The following is a 21,042-nucleotide window of genomic DNA, read 5'->3' on the forward strand; positions in this document are numbered from 1 at the left end:
AGGGGTTTGGGATGATAAGACTCTTTAAGCTTCCAGCATCCTTGAAGTGCTTGTATTGAGTGCTTTCCCTCAGCGATCACTGGATCCCACTGTCACTCACTTCCAACCATTCAGGCAAAAACTATATTTTTCTTGGAACATTCAAAACAGAAACCACAACAACAACCAGAGCTATGGTGTCTCACAGGAGGGCAAAGATTACAGAGTGACAGCTGCCTGTTGCAGGGGGAAAACAGAAGTCCAACATTTCAACTTTTTTCACATCATTTTTTCCCTCCTTTTGTAAGAGGGGAGAAGAATGCATTTCAAAAAGGCTACATTCACACTACAAGCCTTAGTTCTAAATTTGGATTTGTTTTGCCCAGATCCATTTGTATTTTTTTGGCAGTTGAGATCATTTTTAGGGCATGTTGAATTTCAGTGATAACTGGTTATGCATGAACCGACCTGGAAAGATCAAGGAGAAATGACAGGAAGAAATCTGTCTTTTGGGGATGAACATGAAGGCCACCGTAGTCAGTGTTAACAGCTTTGTTTACAAGATGATGTACACTCAGAGCAAGTGAAAGCATAGATGATTAGGCCAGCCACATTTTTAATTATGCATCGGTTACTTGTTTGTGTGTGAGTGTGTGTGAGTGTGTGTGTGTGTGTGTGTGCGTGCGTGCGAACCAGGAGTTTCACGCCCGACTCCATCACAGCAGTTTCCATGTTTTTTTATTTACCGAGTGTTTCCCACCAGTGCAGAAATGTGATGAATGTTGATGTTAAATTGTATGACTTCCCAAAAGACTGCAAAATAGCAGACCTGGATCGCAAAATATCGCATATGAAGTTTGCCCATCTGAATTTAAATTAGATTCCATTTGCTATTCACACTTTTTAAAAATACATATTTTTCAGCCCTTTTGCTCTCAGTTCAAAAATAGCCATCAGTATAGACTGGTTGACAGAATATGATGAAGTCTGTTAATGGAAGAACACAGTTTGAAATAAACATGACTTTCAAGATGAATTCTGAATTGCATTTTTAAGTAAAATCCTTGGACTTTGTAAATTTTAAGGGGACAAATGTGTTTTTTTTTTTAAAGTGATGCAACAACTGGCCCAACAGTTTACACAGACTCTCACAGCGGCACTCAGTCAGCAGATAAATACACCCATCAGTTGAATCAACACACACCAGAGACCAATGAACTTTATGTCTCAATTCATTGCATTTGCATGGTGCAATTTAAATTCCAAGTTTGTTTGTCTTTGCAGTCCTCCTCCTTCAAACTCTCATCACACACCAAACAGGTATCACAAGTTTACACTTCACTAATAGTTCCCTTTTGGTGCTCATTAATTGCCCAATGATTATCTTTACACTCCACAAACAGTCACACGTCACCTTGTGTTGCCAGGGAGCTGACAAACTGGCCAATGAAAGGCTGGTTTGGAAGGTAGGACTTTGAACAGCAGGGGAAGGTTGATAAAAAAATCCAGATTCAGTTGGTGTCTGAAATAGTGTGATAAACTAAAGGATTGGCGATGGTTTATAGGTTAGGAGGAGGTGAAAAGTGAAATGGCTGTGGTGTAAAAACACAGTAACAATCAATAAACAGTCAACCAGAGACAAAGTTTCTTCAATATAAGCTAGAATTAAAGGAGTAGTGTAGCTTTTTGGAAATGCATTGTTTCCCTTTAATAATGTCAAGTGTTGGAAGATGAATATGATTGTTATGTCTGTTAGCTATTGAGCTAAATTGAGGGTAAAAATGCGAAGGTTGGCATGAAGAGTGTAAGCAGGAGGAAAGAACACGCTTTAAAAGTCAGGTTTAAAAAATATGCAGTGACTTAAAAGCAACATTATGGAGGGAATCGGTTTGGTGATCTTTATGAAGTAGTGCCCTAAAGTCATAAGCACTTCTCTCTTACAAGCTAAAAGCAGGCGAGCGGGGTGAATTGTGGACAAGGGAAAGACACCATTCACACTTTTGAAAGTTATTGTAGTCTACTATAGATCAAATTTGAAACTTCTATTTTTAGGTTAAAAAGTTACATTTTGTTGCATTAAAGCTCACTGTTGAAAACAATGTTTGTGACTCCCTGGTGTCTTGTATTTAGCCTGAGGTAGCCAGTATTTTGTCATCCAGCTCTCTCTATGTAAGAAAGCAAATGAAAACATTTTATGAAAATGAACTATTCTTTTGACAACATTTTATGAATCTGCTGCTGATTTGGAAACAACACTCTGTTTGGTATATTTATACTCCGCTTGAAATATGTTTTTACACATTTTCAGACATCTTTTTATTAAAAAAAAACCAAAATAAATATCTAACTATCTTGACTGAGAGATATCAAGTAAAAGTGGAGTCAATACATTTCAGAGCAGACTGTTTGCATTGAAAGGACACCACTTACAGAGAGTTGAATATTTGTGTCTGCAGATGAGTGGGGATACAAAGGGTTCAGGATGGGGGTGCATAGCACCCCTGTCTGTTGACACTACACGTGTGTAGTATTTAATTAGCTGTAATCCAATTGAGGGCTACAGCTTCCTGTTAGGAGAGGTGCAAAGGGTTGAAATAAACAGCTTACGAGACTATTAAACACTAAAGATGCAGTCTACAGCCTATAGGAGGCCACACCTCTGACCTTATAGGCACATTAAGCATTAGTCCTCTCCTCAGGTGTGACCTGACCTCTGGAAGCTGCCTCACATCTCGGCTGCTTTAGCCTTGTTAGATGTATGGAAGGGGTTTTCCTCGTTATTTAAGCAGAGAAAATGAAAAGAGACCCAGAAAGTATTGATCAGAAAGTACATGGAAGAATATAGTAAAGACATTTTTGGTTGTCTTAACTTGCTTCTAATGTTGTTTTGAAGGGAGATCAAAAAGTTTGGCGGCATGTGTTTCTCACTAGAACCCCAGAACACAGACACACAGACACACACACACACACAGACACACACAGAGTTATTAGGTGATTAAAACAATGATCTTTCTCTTTGAAAAAACAGCCATGAGCCAAAGGTGTCAGCTTGTAAAGACTCTCTCCAAAGCTCGTTCAATCAGGCTGAAATCATCATCCAAGCCTGCTATCTAACAAATAAATGATATTCAGTATATACACATTTTAGAACAATTGGTCTGAGCAGAACAACAGTTGGTTGATGCAGAAGGCATGGGCTTTTTTGAGGAATAAATAAAGCTGAGTGGTCAAAAAAAGGAGACTGATTGGAACATGGCTGAAAACCATGGCAACAGACTCCTTAGTAAACAGTTTATGGAAGCCCAGTAGGAAAGCCGGCGGTTGGGTAAAGACAGCCTTGCGCTAATCAGTGCATACCAACACCTCCAGCGCCCAAACCTCCATGAATTTCTCAGAAACAGATGTGTCAACAGCCCTACTCTGTTGTGCTGCCGAGTCTAAGCCAATCAGAAGTGTTTTTTTATTAAGGGAGATGCTTGCAGAATTTATTGTGTGAGTGGATGCATGGGGGCTTAGTGATGTACAGTATGTTTTGTAGTTTAAGGATATGCCTGCATCACAAGACACCCTGCTTCAGTTGCAAAAAGGGACAACTCTTGTCATTTTGCAGAGTGAATCAGGTATCCTTACAAGTAATTAAAATAATTTTGTTGTCCATGTGTAAGTGCAACCAGGAGTCAAAATTATTAAAAGTTGAATTTCTATTTTTTTTTTTAAATAACAGTAAATATTTCATCCAATCTTGTAAAAAAATCTTGCTTTTTTTTTTTCAGAGGACCAGCAAACAAAAAGGGAAAAAGACTTAAACCTTAAAGAGGTTCAAAGAAAATTGAAACAAGAAAAATCTTGACCTCTCTGCCTATAGCAGGGAGGCATGTCATTAAATAAAATGTTGAGATTCCCTACGCTGTGATCAATAAGCCAGCAGCACAGAGTAAGATGCAATCTTACACAGGGTGCACACTACAAACACGACTCATCTAATCATCTTCAAAGTTTCAGGGGCATGCACAAACCCTTAGACCAGCTCTGAATCAAAGACCGTCACTCTCCAGCACATATGTACACACATGAATGTGCGTACAAACGTGCACTCGCATGCACGGAAGTCATTTCTTGAGCAGCTCTCTCTCTCTCTACTCTCTGTCACAGCTTCCATCTCTCCAGTTGTAACCATAAGTTATAATTCACCACTATCATGTTTCAAAATAATCATCCGACGGGGAAAAAAAGCAGAAGTTGGCAGTAAAGTGACACATCTGAGGTCAAGGGGGATCATCTTTCAGTGCCTGCTCTGCACTGTCAGAGGTTGCCAAGCTGCGGTGCTGGATGCTGGATGGCGAGGTGGCCGTGGCGGATGGGTAAAAAGGAAGGAGGGAGGCTTGTGTGTGTGTGTGTGTGTGTGTGCTGCCAGTGCAGATGCCCACAGACAGACCGCCTTGCCTGAGAGACACGAGAGCTGCCGGAGCCTCAGACAGCTCTCTCCATCACCCCCTCCAACTCCCCCTCCCCTCCCGTTGCCATCTGTGAAGCACACACACGCACATACACACACACACTCACACAGATATAAAGAAAGACGGCACCCACTAACTAAGAGGCCCAGGGACACTTAGCCACGTTAGCAGCCTTCACTGAGACCGCTGTGCCGGGTAACTGCTGACATGCTTTAAAAAGACTAAAAGAGAGAGAGTGAGAGTTGGTGAAGGGTGAGTGAGGGAGGGAGGCAGAGCTGCTGAGCCAGATGGTTGGGCTAAGCTAAGCTAAGCGCTAAGAAAGATTGAGATACCAGCCAGGTGAATCTTCCTTTCCATTTCTTTGACAGCTGGACGGAGAAGAGCCGTCTGGGGTTGACAGTGATGCCATGTTTTCAATAAGCGGTGCTGTTTAAGTGTGTGTGTTTGTGTGTGTGCGTTGTACCGCATGGCATGTGCAGCTGATGGTGCGACTGCTTTTGTGTGTGAATATGTATGTGTGTCTGTTATCCTGATCCTGCGTGTCCATATGCGCTGTATGTCTGTATGTACAGTACGGTCACATTTTGTTTATTTTTTTCAATGTGTGTGTGTGTGTGTGTGTGTGTGTGTGTGTGTGTGTGTTTCTTTGTGGTTTTAGCCTTGCACCCTCATCAATTACAGTGGATGTTGTTGACAAGTGTAATGACAGAGTTAGGGCCTCTAATAGGCCGGATGCTGCCAAGAAGAGGAGCATAAGCTGCTGTTTTCAGCACTCTTCACGTCTCCTCTCTGTGTGCTATTCTTACTCTTCCTTCATGTCTCCTCTGCTCTCTGCCTCTGGTTTTTCCTCTCTGGTTACCTCTCTTCTGTTAAAAAGGCCAAGAAGAGTAAATGCAAGAAAGATAGAGTTCTGGTGTGCTTAACAGAACAGTTCTATCATGATGGTGATAGTAAGTACAAGTTTAATAATTACAAACTCAGATCTACCCCAGAAAGGTTTGGTTGTGGCATCTGACTTTCCATCTTGTGTGTGTCTCTAAGAAACAATTCCATATTTTTCTCTTTTTAAAACTCATGTCTAATGGGAACAGGTCTAAATTTAATGCTTGGAAGGCTTCTTCAAACTTTTTCTAAATCTTATTTTTCCCAACCCATGAGAGGTTTTTTTTTTTTTGTTCTACCCTCAAGGCTGAAGGCAATCTTCCATAGTGACGTGGTTTCTCTTTGATGGTTGCGAAGGTTAAAATGGAATTTCTTTTACTAAAAAAAAAAAAAAATATGGAATGCTCTACACTTTGATATATAATTCAATCAAAGGAATGCTTCATGGCAGGCTTTACGAAGAAAAACATCAACAAAACATCAACATCGGTAATCTAAAAGTTAGCTTTTATCACCGATTTCTAAGTTTTGGACGTCCAAGCTGAAGGTACTGTAAGACCAGGTTCTATCCCTGTACAGGTTTCGAGCTAGAGGAGCTCACACACTCTACAGTGCCACGTAGTTGAGAATTCTGAGGGATTTTCAATAAATTATCACCTTTAGAGAGCTTGAAAACGTATTAAAGACCTGTCTTATCATCTAACCATGGCTAGCCACTGCATCGATCTGCGATGCCAAGTCAAATCTGCCGTTAATAATTAATGGTTCGTCTGGGAGAGGCACATGCATTTTGTGATCACTCCGCTGAACAGAGACAGTGCAGATTTGTTCATGGAGGATAAAAGTGCTCTTGCACAGATGAGCATTATAGACACACAAACCCTTCAAACTGACACACAGGCACATTTACATGCACACAGCGGCATTGGCTCTAATCTGTAACGCATCCAATATGTGTATGAGTTATTGGCTTGCTCTGTATGAGGCAAAGCTATATTGCACAGACAAACCTGCACGCTACTTTACATGCACCAATTCAATCAGTATCTTGCCTGGCTCCTGTACCAGTGGGCCAACCAGATGCCCGAGATTCAGCCACCCTACGCACCAACACCATACAGATAAGGAGAGTAAAAGTATCCAAAAATACCCATACATTAATCCAGCTGTGATTTTTTGGTCATAATCCATGTTGCCTGTCTGGTGTGTGGAGATGATCCCTTATATTAAAAGGGGGGCAGTATCTAATCAGGATCACGGCTGCCCACACACAAAACAGAGGCGTGTTAAACACTGTAAAAAGATCTCAGGTCAATCTGCATGATGAAAGAACAATTCAAGTGAGAAATTAAGATAGAGAGAGCTGCAGACAGAAAGCGAGGGAGGGAAACGTGACAGAGAGCTACAGAATGGCAGGCACTCATTGAATTATTCTCACACACAGAGATTTGGCCCAGATCAGCCAGAGAGATAAAGGAAGAGGATTACACTCTGGCTGAAAGACTTGGAAGTATTCTGAATATCCTCTGACTCTCTGCCACTTCTACAAAGTCACCTCTGACAATGGAACAATCTGTTTGCACAGTGATACATCAAAAACACACAAGTGCATTTCGGGGAAGGTCAGGCCATTCAAAGATAAAGAAGCAGAAGAGCAGAGCCTGTGGGGCTGAAAACGCATGATATGAAGTCTGAACAGGACTTACCACTGGTAAAGAAGGCTGGTTCACATCTGTCCAGAACTGTTCATGTCATCAAGCGCCAACCAGACCAGGGAGGCCACAGGAAGACTATCAGTATCTGTCGTGGTTAAAGACACACACACAAAAAAACACATCTCAATAAAAGATTTCAACAGTTGTGTGGGTGTTGTTGCATTGCTGGATAGAAGAACTTGAATATAACAAGTTTCACAGGGCAGAGTGATAAGAAAGATGCTAACAAAAAGAAAAAAATGGAGGGAAATCCTAAAATGGGCACCGACTAAATGCTGCACACAAATGTTGCAATTAACCCTCAAAGCAACGGGAAATGTATGAGCTGGTTCAGTAAATTCAAATGCACTGGTAGGCCTGTCTTTAAAGAGATTATGGACAGTTTAAACTTTTGTGTCCTGTATTTGGCACCAACAACAACAGAGAAATTGGTCAGGTTTTAATAAACTTTCATTCCCCTAAGTCAAACGTGTCTGTACGGATACTGTGAGTGTCTGGAAATGAATCCTGATTAGGAAAGTTTGAGGCCTTCTGACATTGTGGTGATTGTCTTTTTTGTTGTGGATATATTTGATCAGTAACACACATTTGTTTGCTGAACAGGAAACATAACATAAAATCTATTTGGTTTTTTTTAAACTTTATTATCATATTTGATTTACTTACCTCTCCTCTACTGCACCTGACCATGCTGTTCTACAACCAGGAAGTAACAAACCCGTGCCACCATGTTTGAACTCCTTTTAAGGAAGTGCTTTTTGGGGAATGTACCAAATGTATAGAAGGGGGGGGGTTGTGTTAAAGTACTTGTTTTTTGAGTAGTTGTTGGTCTGATTTTACTTTTTAAAATATGCAGTTTATTATACATATCATAAATGACAAACAGAAAAATCATTGCTAATTTTTTTTTTACATGAAAGAAGAATGATGGTCATAATTTAAAGGGCATTTTCTTTAAAAAAAAAAAAAAAAAAGGACAAGTGATTCAACGATTATCTCTTCAGAGATGATTAAATTCAGAGAATGACTGGATTCTTGATTATGGTTTGCTCTAGAAGACAGCATGAGATTTTACAACGTAAACATGCCTATGTCTATCGATACAGTCATTACCTGAGTTTAGCAAACTAGCATGCTAACATTTGCCAAGCATCATGTCCCCAAAAGTAGGGTTGGGTCTACATTTGGATGTTTTGCAATAAGAAAACAAAAGACAAATTAAGATCTTGGACCAGATAATGACTCTAAATAAAAAGTCAAAGATGCACTCAACATTCATATATTTACCAAACTTCTATACTTTGTGACCCACTGTGTCTAAATTCTTCTGTAAAATGAGGATATGTGAGAAAATGTATCTGTTGGCAAATCAGAATTTCAAAGGGAATAATATATAATGCCCTGATAAGGAGAGGAAAGGTGTCCATCTTTTCAGATCTTGAGGTAGCAGTGAGCGTCACAGGCTTTCACTTCCTGAAGCAGCTGGATGTTGGAGATGCTGCTCTCTAGGGATCTTAAATCACTTATTGATTTCTGTGAAAGAAGGAATGGACAGACAGCAGTTTTTTCTCCCTCCACGGCTCATTTTGTGATTTTTTTTTTTTTTTTTTTTACCATTGGAATGATCAAGGTCAGATTTATTGTGGTGTAAAAAAAAAGAGTTGTTTACTCTGCCTTCTGCTGAAAATAAAAACAAGTACAGGCAGACGTTTTGGTTTAGTGTGTATCTCTTGTGTGTGAGTGTGTAAGGGCAGCCATGGAGTTGCTTATCCAGAAGGGTCAAAGACATAACAAGTTGTAATCTCCTTGTGGACAACCTTCTCACCTAACAACACAGCGACATCTAACAAAGACCCCAGCCTGCGCCCTCAGCTGTCGCCTTCCCTCTTGGCTTCCAGCAGCAGACCCAAGACAACCGATTCATGGCCGCTCTGCCTATATCGACTTGTTAGATGAATTCAAACTTCACATGTCAATTAAATGAGGGTTGCTCTGATGATTAGCAGATCCCACTAATTGACGCTGTCTCCCTCCTCCTCTTTCCTCCATTTTTTTGTTGCCTCCTTCCCCTCCTCCTTCTCTCTCTCCATGCCATTTTCCACATGGAGGAGCAGGGGAAAGGGGCTTTGTGTCATCGGGCCCCATGCCCCATGTCAAAAAATGGCTCCTCAGCCTCTTGGCTCCTCCTCTGAGACTCCCCAAGATTGCCTTTCTTGTCCCCAGGATGCAAGAAAAGATGTACATTAGTGGTAGGCTATATTTGTTCAGTGGTCACATATAGTTGACACAAGCGTGAAAAAAAGGATACATAGGGTTGAGGGTATACATTTCATCCTGTTTAGCCCCAAAGCACCAGGATGCTGGCTAAGATGCAAAGAAACGACCGGCGCAACCCATGTGCACCTCACAGACATGAGTGCGGAAACCCACTCTCAGTGGCACACACACTTCCACACGCGCATCCCGGCAGATAATTACCCCAACAGCCTCTGGAGAGCAGAACGCCCATGTGGGCCCCATAACCGCTTTAGACAAGGGCCATGGCACACCCAAGACCCTCCTTCTTTGTCTATCTCCCAGACCATGTGTTTGTTTTGCTTGACTCAATGAACTTGATCTGAGAATCTTCACAGCATTTTGTTCCACGCTTAACTCTCCGATGTGGAAAAATCAGCCTATGGAAATGAGATATTCGAAGCATGCCCTTCTTAGATTTATGCATTTATCTATGTACGCATTTTGTCTGTATTTCTCTCAGGTGAAACTATCTTGTTTTACGGCTCTGAGAAAATGTATACCTTCAGAGAGCATGAATTCACACTTAGCTAGAGTAGGTGCAATAAAATATCTTAATGTTGTAAGTTAAGTAGAAGTATGCATCATCCAAAGAACAACATTTTCTTTAAAAAGCACACATTATTTAATAATATTTCCATACTTCACTGCTTTGGGTATGTTTCACTCCTACACCCAAAAAACTCTTAAAACCATGTTCAAGTAGTTGTTTGCTTCCAGCATGCTGTGCTTAAACTCTAGGAGTACAAAATCCTTGTGAAATTCTTGCATATTTAGTGAGTCATTCCTTTCATACCCAACGTAAGTGGTTACTGCAGGTGTTGGATGAATGCATTGAAGTAAAAAACTGGGCTAGTTCCCGTATGCACATCAATACACCCACGCACATATGCCCTGCTCTGATCACTTTGACAAGTGTGTCATGTTGGCGCTATCCGAGGACTTGACAATATTGGGCTTTTTGATGGCAAGCAAGGCAGAAAACTCTCCTCCAGTCCTAAGCAGCGCTCTAATCATCCCTCATCACAATTAAACACGGCAGACAGCAGCTCCAAACACGGGGTGACATCTAAAAACTCTGTGAATGGTTCCTTTCCCCCCATGCCTCCCCTTCCATCACCTAATGTTCAACACCAACCAAGCATCACATAGACCTACATTCACAGCTTCAACACAAAAAAGTGCAGCAGGCCAGTGCGGTCCAGACGGTTTCGTTTGCACTTTATCAGAGCTCACAAAAACAGCAACGCCTCATTGAGCCACAATTTGCAGCGAGTTTCCTACAAGAAGCAAAACAAAGAACGGGGCGGCTTGGTCTTCCTTTTTGTGCCAAAGCAGCGGACCAGAGAGAACACACACCCACACACACACACACACACACACACACACACACACACACACACACACACACACACACACACACTCACACACACACACACTCACACACATATATACACAAAGCCAGAGTAGAGAGAGTACAGACAGAGAGAGAAAAGTGAGAGCAGCAAGAAAAGACGTCTGTCACATCCTTCAAAGCACAACATGAGTAAGCTGCTGCACACTTGTGAACAAAACTTGAATTTATTCTGAAAAAAGGAAAATGATGTGTTAACACACAATAAATACACAACATATAATGTATCTACGGCAACTTCAACCTCTTACGTCAGTCTCACAATAGCTAGAGAACAATGGGTTGTCCTCATGACTGGGTCACGGACAAGGCAGCATTTAAAAACCGCTTGGGGATAAAATACTTCTGCTGGGACAATTGCTCTCCTTTCCCCCTCTCCCTCTGCCCCCCCCCCCCCCCCCCCCCCCCCCCTCCTGCCCCTGTCTCTCTTCCTCTCTCGTTGTCTCCCTCGCTCTTCCCCTCTAGTTTTACTACCACGATAATTCCTGAGTGAGTGAGTAAGCGAGTGTGTTATGTGTGCGTGAGCCAGCCAAGGCTGAAGCCCTGTTTGTGCATTTGTGTAGTCATGCAAGGGCGCGTGTGAATGAGCGCTTTGCTCGTGTGTGCAGAGGCAGACAGAAGTCTTGCAAAGTGAGAGGAGGCTTTTTTACATTCAGGCCATCAAACAGACAAAATATACAGTTAGGGAGTTTGGTTTTGTCTCCCAATGCACACACAACACTGGTGAATTAAAGGAAACCCTGCAACCACTGTGATTATCTCCGAAATGAGGGTGAAGCAAATGACACAACAATGTCTTAAGGATAAAGGCGCTACATGAAACCAATCCAAATAAACAAAGACAAAGAGTTGCTTTACAATGCATACATAAGAACATATTCATTTGCATAAAACATTAGATCAAAAGGCTTTTTCAAGTTCAGTATGCAGCCTTCTCCTTAAAGAATTCTTCATCAGACTTCAGACAACAACACCCTGCCCCCTCCTCCCTGCTCCATCCCTTTATCAACAACATTACACTGCAATTTGTAACAGAGAACAACAGCAACTCTCAAGGAGAAATGATGATGAAGAAAGAAAGTCTGATGAAGTTTAACTGCTCATTCAATCACTCAACCTTTATTTATACTTGAGAGATAATTGAGGAGCAACCCTCATGTACACTGACATTAAGTCATTACAAAATCAATTAAAAGACAGACCACATTCATCAAAAATAAACTGAAGAAGATGCAAGAGATGTGCGGATTGACCTAATCTCAATATCACCCCAAAGCCTAAACAAAGAACCGAGGAGCTCACAGTGCGGGAGGGCTTGAAATAGTAGAAATATGAGGAATATGACACACATTCAAGACGCTTTCTGGAAACAAGCTGTGGCATTAAACATCAAAATGAAAGCCCATCTCTGATGTTTTTAAAAATGTCTTCCATTACAGATTTCTCTGGTAGAAAACTATCAAAAGTCATTATCACTGTTTCATCTCGTCTGGTTTACATTTAGCTTTTTTACCCCAAAATATATTGAATATACTTCAAAATGTGTTTACATCAAGTCCTTCAAATCACCAGGTTCACAATGAACTCAGTGTAAGTCCCACAGTAAAAGCATGCAGAATCGTGAAAAGTGAGTAATTTGGCATTGTAAAGTCCGCATCACAGCCTTCACACACTCACACGCCTTTAAGTGAGGGTAGAGACTGAGATTGGGCCATTGTGCCTTGTGCAAGAAAGTGTGCATTGGTCGCTCCCTTTTTGACCTTACCCCCTCCCCAAGATGGCTATACCATCTCTCTAGCCGACAGCTGTTGGTCCTGGTACAGGATGGGTGTGTGTGTGTGTTGTTTTGTCTGCCAGTGAGCGCATAAATAAATGATGAGAGTGCTGCATCTTTGGGACAGGGTTAAGGCCAAGTGGAGCTTTTCCTTCCTGTCAGCAAGGCAAAGAAAAAAAAAGGGTCTGAGCTGACCACTAATTGAAAGTGGCGAGGTGATCTGATGACACTGCGGGGATACTTTGGTTTGTCACAACGTGTAAAGGCCCTTAAATTTCAAGGGTGGCTGCCCACAAGGAGGAGTTAATCAATGCACAGCTTAACGCAGACGACTCAGGACAGAGCACAGTGGCTGGTCCAGGGGTAACTGAGGTTGAAGCCAAGAGACATTCCAGGAAGACGCTTACATCCTCCGACTGACTTTGAAGCTGTTACAACTATACCTCCAGCAATACATCATCCGAGAAACTGTACTTATAGTTTATGTCAACACTGTCATCAAAAGCAGACACAGCAGCTGACGAGCTCCTGAGTGTGGTTATTTACCTCAGACAGAGCTGGAAAGCAGGCAGCAGCAGCAGCACAATCTGCTGAGACCAGCATGATCGAGAGACGGTACAAGAGAGGATAAAAATGTATACGCTCCGAACATCAATCATGGTCACAATATGGTGATTCCATACACAATCGATTTCCACGGTGTCTTCACTCCCGACAGCACATATGATATTTTCCCGACAACTCTCTTCACACTGAAGAAGGCATTTGATATGGAGCACAGGAAAACGGTGGCGGAAAACCGTATGTGTTCAGGTACCTAAACATGTCATGTGGTCAATCTATAATTCTCTTCTAAAGTGAAGAGCATCGGACGTACACATACACCTCATATAGATAAACCCCTCTTTTTTTTTCACTGACGTTCTAGCTCTAGCTCACACGCATGCATATTAACAGCCACCCTGCACTCACTTGTAAAGTTGGGATTTACACTTGTGTACTAAAAACAGCTTGAGAGAAACAAACACATTAAAATCCCAAATGCTGAGGTCTTCAAAGTGTGTCAGCAGTTGGGGTTCATTTATTGAGGCGTGTTTACTGTAATAGAGGGGGCAAAAAAACTGTTGCACACTAATCATTTTACAGGGGAAAACGTAAAAACTGTTTGAGTTTCAAAGAGCTTTCAATGAATCCTCCCACACATGTGAAACGTTGGTCTCATATGTGCTTTAAGACCCCCTTTGGAGCTTCTCTAAGTAAAATGAAGACCTTTAGAAACCAATTTACATTGTAAACACACCATGTAAATCTTGTTTACTGTGTTTGGGGGTCTGCAAGCACCATGCAGGACTGAGGATGCAGACTTAGGGAATCTCCCTGGACCACCACACACACAGACACACGCACACATCAACACACACGGTGCTCATCCTGCACCCACCGGCTGCATGCCCCCCCCCCCCCCTGGGGAGAGTGCCTACCTCCTGACCCCCTCCAACAGGGGGGTCAAAGGGAATTTAACACAAGGGTTCCACATTCCTCGAAGGTGATAATTGATGTAGCTGCTGGCAGGGGGTCACCAGGCGCAGGGTAAACAAGCAGTGACTCCCTATGGCCCTCCCCTTCGCACCCCGCTTAACAGTATGCACGGCTGTGACCTGAGTAAATTACAGCATCAAACCTGGTGTGACAGTGTGTCACCCGTCACAGCAAACTGGCGCTGTTTGGTGACTGAGCACCCAGGTGTTTCAGTTAACTGTTACTACACCACCAGCCAGACAAGCCGCTTCACATATACCGTCAAATACAAGCTGGATGCTGAAGGCAAGCCGCTTGGAATAAGTAAACAAAAGATCTTCCTTTAACAGCCTAATCACACTTGTCTTTCTTATTTCCTGGGAAGAGGAAAAGAGAGATTGCCGAATATTTGACTACATTTTCAACTCTGGGATTGTTTCTTAATCATTCTCTATAATTAATTTGGCCTTGAACTCATCATGAGATTCAGAGACAATATTTTATCTATAGGAATTATTTGGTTACGTATGTAATCATTTTAAATTAATCGCGTTGGCACAAAAACATTCAAGGAAAAGGCAGGTAACATTTCATGTTTTTATTGCACGATAAAAAAAAAAAGAATGAAAGGTTCAAAACAAACAAGAAATTTCTCCTACTAATAAGTATTGTTCGTTTAACAAAAGGCTGAAATATCTTATCCCATTATTGCAAAAAACAAACGGTGGTAAAGTGGTTGCACAGGGTTACATGTCTCATTGTTATACTAGATATGGGCACTTTGGTTTAGATCATTTCTTCCCATCCTGTTGCACCAAATCTGTATAAATCTGAAAATGAAAATAGTCCCCAGTGGTTTTAGGATATATAGCTCAGCCAAGTAGTAATATGTTTTTTATGGATTTTTATTTTATTTGACAGGAACGAAATGGCATGAGGCTAAGAGTTAGGCAGCTAAAATGTTGTTCATATATGAGCTCTCTTTGTGGTGTTTGTACTCTTTAAAAAAAGCTGACTACATTGACAACATGTGAAGGTTACGAGGTTTAATAAAAAAAAAATACATTTACATATGATACAATTATTCAAAGAACGTGCTTGAAAAGAGGCAAAAGTGTATTAATTTGTAGAATTCAAAGAGATGATATATTTACAGATGTCCTGCGTGTTGTTAGTGGTGGTTAGTTTAGATGGATGACTTGGCAGTGTGGTTATTTCCTGGTCTCTGCCCACATGTGCCCCCCCCCCCCCCCCCCCCCCCCCCCCAGCCACACAAAATAAGGCTTGGGGAGGTTATAAAAGCCAAGGGGGTGATTAAGAAGCAGGAATAATGGCCTCCACAAAACTAGGAATGTGTTTAACTACTACAACAGCTCCAGATTCTTTAGAATCTTTCTGATTCAGACGGCCACCATTAATATCAGGAATTGCAGTGTTTGAGCAGGAACTGTAGAGGTTTTACCAGGACTTTCAAAGGAACTTGAAAAACATGAGAAGCACAAGCATGTGCAGCAGGTTTATGATTTATGTCTGAGTTTGACCCAGGAGGAATTAGGGTGGGTGTATCTAGAGCTGTGCTGACCTAACCCACCAGGTCTGCATTGTTGGAGTGAGGTGGATCCTTCTTAATCCAGGATTAGAAAAGTCAAATATACAAACACCTTAACCTCTGCTCTCTTTCTCACATACAGACACACGAAAAAAGAGGGAAAGGTAGAAAGAGTTACCGCTGGCTACTGCCTGCCTGCTAAGCATGTCCAAGCCCCCAAACCCCATCACTTTCCTCATTACTAGAGCTTCATGGCTTTTTAGGGCTCTGTGCTTTATCTGGGATTTCACATTTCCCAGCCTGCCACTTGACATGGCTCACCCAGCTGCCAGCAATCAAGTAGCAGAGGGCAGCGGTCAGACCTGGCTGAGTCTTCAGGCTGCACCTTGATTTGAGAATTGCACATCACAGCCACTGGCCCCGTTAAGCTTCGGTAATTACAGGCCACACATCCCCATCGTGCCTCCGAAACCTATTTCTACTCCACATCATACACTGACCTGGCATAATGGGTGGAGGGGAATGAGGGGAGGGGATGCATGGAGAGAGAGAGAGAGATGGTCACGGGTCAAAGGTGGTCTCTTAGGATGTGTATCTGTGCTTCAAAAGGCATAAAGAGTGACAGTGTTAGAAAAAGTAGTAAGACTATGCTCCATTGTGCTGTCAATCTTAGTTTGTTGCATGCAAAGAGTATCTCTGTGTTTTTATGTGTGCATGTACATGTGTGCTTGCATCTACAGTACACACATTGTTTGTGTGTGTGCCTAATTGTGAGGTAAGCAAAAAGTTGCCTTTAAAGTTGGCAATAAATATCCTGCCAGTAATGCTAAACACCTGCCCGTAAAGCCCAGAGGAATGCTAAATGAAACCAAGTTTCAGAGCCTGTCTCCTGTCTGGGGTCTCCAGTCAAGACAGCAGGATTTGTAATGGCTGTATCCTGGATTATTGAGTTCAAGCAGAAAAACCAGGAAGCAAGTAAAAAAAATTCATGACATGGTCGGACAACACCGCTTTTTCTTCCTTTTAACGACCGGTGCAGCGACTCACATTTGTCCCCTTTACAGAAGAGACAGAAAAGCCCAGACTGTTCCTCCATGTAATTGCACACAAGAATCAATGCTGAAACTTTTGGCATCAAAAACTTGTCAAAACACATCATGGCAAGATTTTCTCTTACCACCACTGTTACACTTGAGTGATCAAAGCTTTTCATGGTTGGTGTTGTATAATAATAGTGGACACATGGGTGTTTAAACAAAAAAGAAATGTTCCCAGTGTTCTTTGTGCAAGTGTGAGCCAGATAAAGTAAGACAGATGATTACTACAACTCAAAACACGCCCTCAGTTCTTGTTGCCCCTGGGTCACAAACACATTTAAGCACACATGCCTTCTCCACGCACATAGATAACCGTGCACTCATGCACAGATGCTTGTAGATTCACAAAGATACAGTGTCAGAACAGGAAGAGGCTCTCAATGTGGACTGGAGCCTCCATGGGTGAAAGAGAACATCTGACCCCGGAGCCACAGACGCTGTCGTTTGTCCTCATCTCTGGTTTCGATTCCCTCAAGTCCTGACGCCTTCCTCCCACTGCACCTGTCCAGCACCAATAGACCCCCTGCCCAGACCCTTTCACCGCAGAGAATATATGGCCTTGCTCCTTGGTCCAGCCAAGCTAATTGCCCCTGGCCACAAACTGGCTCCAAACATCACAGCAGAACAGGGAATGAAGCTGCCGTAACCACCTTTCGGCCTCCCCTCTCTCTCTCTCTGGTGCCCCTTCATTCCTCCACACAGACCAGATAGGCTGACCAAGCAGGAGCGTTTACTACAGGAGTCACAGGCTGCCCCACTCAACCCAGAGATTAAGCACTGCTGTCTACACGCAACCATGAATAATGAAGCTATCACCCTAGACAGGCAGGCAACAGCAGTGTGAGTTATATACACCAGTAATCCCATAGGCAGCTGCACACACGTGCAGAACGCATACAGTAGCAGCACAACTGTATAGCTCATGCATTATTTCACATTGCAGAAGACTCACTTAGAGCCAATTAAACGTTTTCAATGACCTGCAGGCTTACTGTAAGTCTTTAATTTTAGCTTACAATAGGACAATTCACTGAAGTAAAAAGCAGTGGGGTCCATGTGCAATGAAGTGTAACAAGGCCCCTACACGCTTATTATGCTCAAGTGCCCTTGGAAACTCTTGCAAGTAAGTGTGTGCTATAAATTTACAGGCTGAAACAATGCCATTTATTTACAGATGGGAGGTATAAGCACTCAAGGTAATGTAACACTGTTGTATTGTAAGACATCAACACAATGCTGCTTCCAAGACATGTGTCAATAACCTAATTAATGCATCAAATCTAAATGTCCATTCCTTATCTCAGGATGTAAAAAGTACTATTAGGATAAAGGTGACATTTGCTGTTATGTTATCAGCAGGCAGCAGTGTTTTCTAGGTATAATTGATGATGTGTCTGTATTACATTATAAATAATTATTACCTGTAAGGTAAACTATGACCGCTCCACATCATTTCAGACTAAGTGCTGAAAGTCAGGACAGCAGGTGGTGAGCTGATGAAAGCGGCCTGTTCATCATCTGCGGAAATAATGTCCATCTGTCCACTCTCTCTATGATACGCACTTTAGTGAGAACATGTACTGTCATTTTTTTGTGCATAACGGTGATGTAACACACTCTTGATTGTGCAGTGTTGTTTTTATGTTTTTATTTATATGTGTTTAAATAGAATGAAATCTTTAAAAAAAAAAAAAAATGGGTTGATATTTTTGAATATGTTTAAAAAATAATTTTCCTTCCTTAAATCTTTACTTAACATATCTTATGGACCTAAACTCTCCCTCACTGCCTGCACACAGCAGTAGGCTGTACCTGACGTGCGGGTGGATAATAGCAGACACCACGTGACTGCAGCACTTTCAGTCTGGACGCACGGCAGGGTCTGTCAGAGCTTCCCTGGTGAGGACGACACAAACACGCACTGGACGGATAAAAATAGACGTCATTCATGTGCTGAGAGGACGATTACAAAGCAACAGAACGCACATTCAACTTGGCAAACTTCAGCGTAGTCGCTTCATTTTATGAGTGTTGTCATTACAAATCTGACTTTGTATAATCTGTCCAGTTTATTGGACCAAGAAGCGTAAAAGCGCACATATAAACCCCGCGCGGATTTCACTCCTCCCTCCTGCTATTCCAGTCAAAACAGTGTTGTCTGCTCCATCGCTGCACACACCTCACTCCCGTCTCATAACAGCGACACGGACACTATTCCTTAATGCACTAAATAAGTCTTATCGCCTCTACTCTGCGCTGCGTCACAGACTTCAGACAGGGCAAAGTGTGGCACCATGTCTGAACTTGCATGAATGAAAGTGACGGAATTTAAGCACTCAGTCAGCAGGCGACTCACTCAGCCTCCAGTGCGTCTGTCTGGCTCGCCTGTGTGGCGCTCTCTCCTGCATCCTTCAATGAGCATCACTCTGTAGAGCCGGTGCATGGCATCCTTCTTTACAAACACCGGTCCTGGACATCCTAGACAGCCCGTCCTGCGACATATTTTTAGTTTGGACCCGTTGATGTCACTTCCTGCCTGGGTAATAGCCTGCTCAAATGAGCACAAGGATGTGGAGGGGTGTTCTGGGAGCCGTCGGAGGGGGGGATTGTCGAGGGTCACACGGAAGGCAAGTTCACAAGGTCATGCAGAGGCGAAATTTCCACAGGCAGACAAGAAAAGCGCGTTCGTCTTTAAAATGACAGCCATCATCCCATCTGGTTCACTCCAACTGTGCCCTATACTTTTATATAACCAGTCACATCCACATCATCCTACCCCCCTGTGATGCGCCGGCGAGTTTCATTTCCTGCTACGCTGTGCGCATTTACGGTCACGATTATGCAACGATGAAGGCGGCATCATCAGTCAAAATGACTGTTTGACTATATGCATCACAATATGTTCGAACATGAACATGCACAAAAGACACTATAGTTTATCACAGAGTCCTAGGACACCTGTTGATGCCAAATTAAGCTCATGTAAAGAAAAACTCCTGTAGCTGAAATTCTACAATCAGGTTTATTTTTTTCTTAATCTGTTTAAAATGAGCTCACAGACTATGCTTTTTACTTCTTAACTAATACATGTTCTTAAGTTTTAAGCCATTTATTGCTTTATGATGTGTGCATGTCCTTTGACACACATTTAAGTCAACTTAGGCTCAATGAGGACCAATATTTCTGAGCCAGGTGCCTTGGGGAGACTAAATGCTCTTTAATGATGTGGTGAAAGCACACTAAGGTTATGTGCATGAAGCAAGCCAGTTTGAGAGTGGACTCCTGCAAAGAGTGCTATCCTGTTTCCTCACCCAGGACGTTCGTCTTTACCTTTGAACCCAGGCCCAGCAGTCCATCTCTGATCTACAGACGATATCCTCTTACCCTAACCTGCCCCGCTTGCAGGCCCCTGTGATAGATGACCATCAGCATGCCAATACTGCACAATATTTCAATTTCCTGCCCAGTAGAAGGAATTTAAGAGGATTGAGTGAAGTTCAGAGGCACAGTGTGGTGCCTCCAGCTCACAAGCAGCTCCCAGCCTCATGCTGAAGACCCTGAGATCCAAACATTCAGCTGAGAACATTCCAGAGACCAGGTCCTCTCTGTGTCAAAATAACAACCCCTGCTGCCATCATCCAGCCTGACGAACAGCAGTGGAGTGACCCAACGGCCACTGTGAGTGCAACGTTACAAAGATCAGAGCTTTTTTTTTTTAATTCAATAATAATTAGAAAGTTTTCCTGCAGGCCCGGCCAATGCCAGCCTGGTTTGTATGTGGTCTGTTGTGCTATAACTAGCGGGCATGTTTTTGCACATTAGTGAATTCCAAGTTATGATATTTTAACAAAACATGTCGTCTCTTTCTCACCATCAATCATAATAAAACGTCTGTCTGGGCCTCAAATTTTCTGTAAGTAAACCCAAGCTCGAAACAAAGATGCAGCATTTAATTGATTTTGATATTTTGTCCATCAATTGACTCAAAGAAATACCAGACCAGATATAGTATTGGTTGATTGTAGAAATGAATTGTTGACCTTTAAAATAAAAGTGTGACAGAAACAAAAGGCCCAGATAACTACGTTTTTGACCACATCTCCGGGTCATATACTGAGTCTAAAAATCCTGACTTAAAATTCATTATTTAACGTTATTTCTTGGTAAGAAACGTTGTTTTTTTTTCATTCTTTATTTCACAAAATGTATAAATATTCTGAAAGAACAGAATACACACAGGCATAATGAAGCTGTATCTTTCTTTGTCATGTGGATTAGATATATTTATATGCCATGGTGATTCTAACAAACAGGATTATGTACGTTGTATGAGTGTGAGTAAACAGGCAGATATTCAGTTTG

At 42.2% G+C, this 21,042-nt stretch overlaps 1 protein-coding gene and 1 long non-coding RNA gene across 6 annotated transcripts in view; both read right to left on the reverse strand.

Annotated features, from left to right (window-relative positions):
* adgrg4a (adhesion G protein-coupled receptor G4a) overlaps positions 1-21,042 on the reverse strand; it is a 382,000-nt gene that overhangs the window by 245,931 nt on the left and 115,027 nt on the right. The window lies entirely within an intron of this gene.
* Positions 1-21,042, reverse strand: part of LOC132982108 (uncharacterized) — a 97,960-nt gene that overhangs the window by 64,705 nt on the left and 12,213 nt on the right. For 3 of the 5 annotated variants that reach the window (XR_009674670.1, XR_009674669.1, XR_009674671.1), the window contains exons 1-2: positions 19,037-19,441; positions 7,025-7,118 (exon numbers count right to left, since the gene is read on the reverse strand). This is a non-coding gene — a long non-coding RNA (uncharacterized LOC132982108). Of the gene's footprint in view, positions 1-7,024; positions 7,119-19,036; positions 19,442-21,042 lie in introns of those variants that run through there. The other 2 variants (XR_009674673.1, XR_009674672.1) reach the window with 2 other exon arrangements.

Source organism: Labrus mixtus, chromosome 10, assembly GCF_963584025.1.
Source record: "Labrus mixtus chromosome 10, fLabMix1.1, whole genome shotgun sequence".
NCBI classification, from domain to species: Eukaryota; Metazoa; Chordata; class Actinopteri; order Labriformes; family Labridae; genus Labrus; species Labrus mixtus.